Raw genomic sequence first — 7066 nt, forward strand, 5'->3', positions numbered from 1 at the left:
GACTAAGTAAAATCACAGTATATGCACTAAAATTCTCTAAACTAATTACTAACGTTAAAATATCCAGCATGTAATTAACAATTAACAATTAACAATTAACAATACAATTAATAAATAAAATAGCATCTCATTCAAAGGGACAAGTCAGTCGGTATATTATATCATGTCAGGATATACTTGGCGAAAAAGCTCAGTTTTAACTGCTTTCCTAAATACCTCTAATGAGGTCGCCAAGCAAATGTCGTCAGGAAGGCTGTTCCACAATCTCAGTGGAAACATATTTAGGATTCGTAGTTTCCAATAGATTCTTGCTCGATGTTCTAAGAGTGCGGGGCGGATTATATAGGGAGAAGCAGTTCCATAAGTAACTCGGACCCAAGGCATGTAGGGCTTTTTTCCCACTACCACAAATTATGCAGTTGAGTTTCCCGCATTTGGGGAAATCGCAGGGGTCAGCACACCCGGAGTGCAATGGGTGAGCCTCACCCTGGGAAAACCACCTTCATGATCATGGTATCTCCCCTGCCAGGTAAGAAAAGAAGAAACAGGCACAGGTCCAATGTGCCTAGGCTAGGAAACAGATGAAAGTCTCTTCTTCCATCCCAACTGCCACTGACCTGGCTTCAGAGGGAGAGAAGAAGAGGCAGGCACAACTCCATCATGTGCCTAGGCTCAGAAGCAGATGAAAGCCCTCTCTCCATCCCAATTGCCACTGCCCTATCCTTGGAAGGAGAGGAGATACTGAAATATCAGCAGGACTTAGGTGGGATACAGACCGCCAATTTGGGGCGGTCTGGCCACACCCCTTTCCCCGGAGTATCGGGGCTTCAGTGGCTACACCGGCAGCCGCTGAGGCCCCGATTCACCGCTTTTCGGGCTGCGGGGAAGCGGCAAAAGGCCGCTTCCTCGCAGCCAGAAAAGGGGTGTCCCTGGGGCTTCAAGCCCCAAGGACACCCCGTGGCGGCGGGGAGCAGAGAAAGGGGCCACTTGGCCCCTTTCTCGTTTAGTCCGCTGGGTGCAGCCTTCAGACGGCTGCGGCCAGCGGACTAAACCCGGAAGGAGCTCCAAAACGGAGCTCCTTCCTGCTCCGTGTCCAGGGCGCACTAAGCACCCTGGCGCGGAGCTACTACGTCATGGACGCGCCGCCCCGTCTAGAGGCGGCGCGGCCATGACATACTCACGGCGGCAGCCGTGCGGAAGGGCCGCTGCCATTTAGTGCGTGTTCGCCACGCACTAGGGTTAGGGTGGTGCGGAAGCACCGCCCTTTCGTAACCCTAGTGCGTGGCGAACACGCAATAAACTGCCGGTCTGTAACCGGCCCTAATCTCCTTTCCACTGCCATTCTTCTTTCCTTGTGTGTCATACCTTACTTAGGTTGTAAGCGTAAAGGGAAGAAAACTGTTAGATGAATAATTTGTAAGCACCTCAGAGAGCCTTTGTAGATGAAGAGTGGGGTATAAATACTCTAAATAAATAAATATGGAAAAACAACATTAGGCATTCCCCTTATTCTGAATGGGTAAAAACATTAGCTTCTGTTTGGAACCCTCCAAGATGAAGGAAAAGGGATATAGAAATTTTGAAAGATTTCACTAAAGTCTCATTTTTTTAAAAAAATCTTAGCCTGGATGTGTATATATCCTCATCCCTGTGTCTAAATGCTTATGAGTAGAACATGCATCCAAAGCTTTCAATGAAATCATGTTTTAAGCCATAGTGGCAGTTTTTCCCATTTATATGCTTTAGTTGTCACTTTACAGACATCACTGCATGTGCATAAGCGCTCTTACCACTATCAGAAACCTTGAGGCCTTTATTGCTATATATACTATTACCAGTAAATGTCATCATTTCTCACATTTGGCACAAACTACTATATGCTCTATTCCCATTTTTCACATGCAAGGTTGGAATGAAATGACAAAAGGAATAAGTTAGAAATAATATTTAATAAAAGCAAGACTGGTGGAAAACAAGAGACTAACAGATAGTGATAGGCAAGTTGAAGGCATGTTTTTCTCCTAGTTCTTTTAAGTTAATAGTTTAGATAAATTCTGTTCTCCAGAATACATATGCCTTATTAAGAAGCACACCCTTAAAACCTTTCTTCCCTTTATTTATTGATTCCTTCACCACTTTGTCTTCTTTTCCTTCTTCTTATAGCACATTTTTTAATGTTTTAGATGCTTATAGAACTAGGTTCTGCAAATATTTCTGATCAAAATTGATTGAGCCATTTCATGGTATAAAACATTCTTCTTTTTTCATTCTGAAACTGCTTTTCTCCTTTGCATCAGATTTTATCAGTTTTCTTTTTTTTAGATGTTTCTAAATTTAAAGGTAAAGTCTCTGCAACTTTCTATAAATCAAGTCTGCATGCTGTAGCCTTTAAATTGCATTGATAACATGAGAAGTGTCTCTTTCAAGATGCAATGGCACATAAAATAATAATATTTGACTTAATGGACACTTAAGTATTGCAACAAGTGGAAAGAAGTCTCCAACATTTGCATGAAAATATAACTTTAAAGATAGGACATCTTTAAAGTTAATGCATTTCTTGAGTATCTGAAGATCTTTAATATTCCTTGATGGATGTCTGTCCAAACAGTAATTTAGTTAGAAAAGTCTGAGAATCTTGAGCAGCAAGTGGTCAGATGTTCCTGTCTATCATGAAAAGATGATGACATTCCTCTACTGAATGCAACTCTTATAAATGACATGAAAAAGAATGATTGCTTTCAGTGGTTAATTCCATGCTTCCGTTTTTTGAAATGGAAGACCAACACTCCCCATATTTTGAAATATTTATGGTAACACAAGAGTAGTCACTGAAAACATGTTACTTTAACTGTCCACTTTATGCATCTCAGTAGAATCACAGAATTCAGAGCTTATTGTTCAGGATTTTAAACTGCCTCCAGCTTCCCAGGCTGGAGACAGGATGCAGGATGGAGGTGTGGATTATCACTCACTAAATCGCCACCGAACCACCAGCCACGATCAGCCCAGATCTTCTAAAAAGTCATGGCTGAGTGTAGCTGCGACCTGGGGTGATGGTGGCCGGTGGTTTGGTGGTGATTTAGTGAATGATAATCCCTGCCTCCATCCCTCATCCTGGGTGATAAGCTCCATAGACTGCATCTACGCGGCAGAAACTATGCAGTGTAACACCATTTTAACTGTTGTGGCTTAGTGCTATGGAATCCTGGGATTTGTAGTATGTTATGGGACCAGAGATCTCTGACAGAGAAGGCTAAATCTCTCACACAATGACAAATCCTAGAATTTCATAGCATTGAGTCATGACAATTAAAATGGTGTCAAACTGCATTATTTCTGTGGTGTGTTTTCAACCTGTGTCATCATTTTAAGTTGATTCACATATCACATGGAGAGGGGTGTGTGCTTGTGTGTATGTATGCACACATATTTGCCAAATCAAAGTAGAAGCATTAGGTTTTCTTTTTCTGTTTACCATTGGTAAGTAATTTTTTCCCCTCATCCCCATCCTAGAATGACAGGAGACAATTTTGGAATAAAGGCTCACATCTTTATTACTTCCAGGAATATTCAATACTCGACCGCCTCATTAACTCAACCAAGTGTAGCTCTACAAAATTTAAGAAGTTATTTAAAAGTATAATTTAAGTTGATGATTAGGAAGCCATGCTTCCTATTGTTTTCCTTATATGAGAAATTCATAATGGCTCAGGCCCGGTACAGACTGCTCCAAAAGGGCAGGCTGGTGGCACCCTGTTTGCTTGCGAAGGGATGCCACAGCAGCCAAACTGCCCAGTGTCCCTCCACCCCAAAAAGAACTTGGAAAAACCAGGTTCTTTTTGCCTTGTATGTGATGTCAAAAAATAACCACAGAACATCAACATGGGAGAAAGGCCACAACTTTATTAAACCATTGGTAGGGTTGGCACAAAGCATAAGGTCAGGATCTGTGCAATCAAACAACCCACTGTTGTTTGATTATCCAAAGCCGGGTCCCTACCCGGTGCTTGGGATGACCTAGGGGCTAAGGAACACCGCTTGAGCGCAAACCATGCCTTGCGTTCCCCAATTCACAAAGCCCCTAGTCACCGGGAGGCGCACCTGCGTTCTGGCCCCCGCAATGGCCAAACGCCTTCGCTCATCGCCCCCGGGTACCTTGTGACTCCCAAACCAGAACTCCATAGCCCTGGTACCACCAACGTTCAGATCCTGGCCTATGCTGCCGAACAGTTGTGACAAAAAACCACCTGAAACAGCAGTGGGCGGGCGGGAGAAGCTCAAGGCTACCTCCCTTCCAATGCTTCGCTCCGTCCCTGTTCAGAGCCAAGCGCCGACTGAGGCGGAGAGGCCTCCGAACAGCAATTTATACTGTTCGGCCCCTCCCCTCTGCGTGAAATTGCGGGGCCCAGCCCCCAAGGCCGAGCCCTCCAATGGGCAGCCTTGGAGGACCGGAAGCCCCACACCAGCGAGTCCGGCTCCTAGAGCGTCCCGGACCGGAAGGGCCGCCCCTTCCGACCCCTCAACCAATCAGGAGCCGGACAAGCCCCAGAGCACTCTGGGGCTTGTAGTTTTTTGCCGCTTGACAGCGGCAAAGCAGTCTGCCCCTGCATTGGGGTGACTGCTTTTTAGGATGGCATGCACACATCATGAGTGCGCCATTGGTGCACTCGTGGTGTAAGCAATGCACAGCAACATCTATATGCTGTGTATCACTTATGTCAAGATGGTAGCTCCCATGTGTACAGGAGGCAGCCATAAGGCTGCTGCCCACACGTTCTAGGATTCTGGAGCATGCAGTTGCCACACGCTCTGGAATCCTAGTATTGGCAGCAGCATAATGCTTTTGGTGCATCTGTCTCAGATCTCAGTGAGGCAATGATATCCATGAATAGATTCTTTTCTCGTCACTAACGAGGTACAAGGTTTGCTAAGGAAGCTTTGACCATGATACTGTCACTGGAGAGGATGATACCACCAATCTTCCCAAGCTGATTAACAGTGGGAGTTTGTGGAGAATTAACCCTTAACATGTAAGATAAATAAAACTAAATGATGGGGGGGGGGACTCCAAAATTCTAGTCAATCTCAGGTGGGTATCAGGAATGCAAGAGTTTGCTTTATTCTAAGGCCCTCAACACACCAGCAAAATATGCCAGCGTGAGGGCAGAGTGGAGGCATGGCGACTGCCCACCACCCTCCCCCATGCCTGTGTCATGCCAGCATCACACCACCCAAACAACTGCACATTGGGTGGTGTCATGCCACATCTTTGGTGCAATGTGTAGACATGCTGCACCAAAGATCTGAGGAAAACCCTCTGTAGCAGCTGCTGGTGTGCTGTTTCTGCTCCACGGAACTGCTGGCTTGGGGACACGGCATGCAGTTTCCACATCCCCAACCCAGGGTTTTCAGGGGTGGCGTGGCAGTGGCATGATCAACATTGACTGGGAACAGCTCTCTAGATTTTAAGTCAGATTCTGTTCTATCTGAGTATCATGAGTATATCTTGATAGAAACGTATCCAGTTAGCTTCTGAATTTAGAGAAGGTTATGTACTAAGTTGATCTGACTAACCCCACACTACTTAGAATTAAAATGAGTTGAGTTGAGACTGCCACTTTAGAATTAAAATGAGTTGAGATAAGACTGCCACTGATGATGGCAAAGACAAATGTCTGTCTCTCAGGGTGTGGAAAAGTTCCTTTTGAACTGCATATCTCAGAATTCCCCACTTGCCATGATGGCTGGAGAACTGGAAGTTGCAGCAAAAAAAGAGGTAAATTCCTTCTGTTGAGGCAGATCATATAACTTCTTTTAAAATCAGTGGCAACATGCTACTGTTGCTGTTGTTAACTGTCCTCGAGTCGGTCATGACAAGGCAACCCTGTGGATGAGACATCTCCAAGACCCCTGCCCTCCACTGCTCTGCTTAGATCCTGTAGGCTCAGGCCCATGGCCTCCCTGATTGAGTCTAGCCACCTGCCACGTGGTCTTCCTCTCTTTCTGCCACGTTCTACCTGTCCTACAATTATTGCCTTTTCTAATGAATCATCTCTTCTATTTAGGTGGCCAAAGTATGACAGCCTCGATGTGATCATCTTGGCTTCCAGTGGGATTTCAGGCTTGATCTGTTCAAAAACTCATTTGTTTGTCTTTTTGGCTGTCCATGGTATCTTCAACATTTTCTCCAGCACCACATCTCAAATGAGTTGATTTTCTTCTTATCCACTTTCTTTACTCTCCAGCTCTCACATTTGTACATGAAGATGAGGAATTTTATGGCTTGGAAGATTCTAACTTTAGTGATCACTTTTATATCTGTACACTTTAAAATCTTGTTTAATTCTTTCGTAGCTGCTCTTCCCATTCCTGGTCTTCTTCTGATTTCTTGACTGCAGTTCAGTCTGGTCAGTGTTTGATACAAGATACAGGGACTATTTAATTGTTTTGATTTTTTCATTGTCTAGGGTTGAATTTATGTATTTCTTCGTGGGCATTATTTTTGTTGTCTCTATGTTCAGCAGTAAGCCTCCCTTTACAATTTTTTTCTTTAACTCTTCTTAGTAATTGTTCCATCTCTGTGATTTTTTTTCTGTTAGTAGTATGGTGCCATCCACAAATCTTAGATTGTTGATGTTCCTTCCTCCTATCTTCACTCTTTCTTCTTTCGAATCTAAACATGCTTATTGTATAGTATTTTCTGCATACAAGATGAACTAATAGGATGATAATATGGAGCTTTGTCTGACCCCTTTGCCAACTGGAAACAATTTTTTTTTCTACATATTCTGTTCGAACAGTAACCTCTTATCCTAAGTACAGATTTTTCATTATGACTATCAGATGTAGTGGCGCTCTCACATCTTTAAAAGTGCCCCATAGCTTTTTGTAATCTATGCAGTTCAATGCTTTTCTGTAGTGTATAAAGTACATGCTGATTTTTTCCCTAGAATTCCTTGGTATGCTTCATTAACAATCATGTGTTTGCAGTGTTGTCCCTAGTGCTTCTTCCTTTCCTGAACTCTGTTTTCACCTCTGGAATTTCTCTCTTCATATATGATTG

General features: G+C 43.8%; 1 pseudogene; it reads right to left on the reverse strand.

Moving 5' to 3' along the window:
* Window positions 1-384: 384 nt before the first annotated feature.
* LOC121930171 lies at window positions 385-537 on the reverse strand (annotated as a pseudogene).
* Window positions 538-7066: the final 6529 nt, after the last annotated feature.

The sequence above is a fragment of the Sceloporus undulatus genome, chromosome 4, assembly GCF_019175285.1.
Source record: "Sceloporus undulatus isolate JIND9_A2432 ecotype Alabama chromosome 4, SceUnd_v1.1, whole genome shotgun sequence".
Lineage (NCBI taxonomy): Eukaryota > Metazoa > Chordata > Lepidosauria > Squamata > Phrynosomatidae > Sceloporus > Sceloporus undulatus.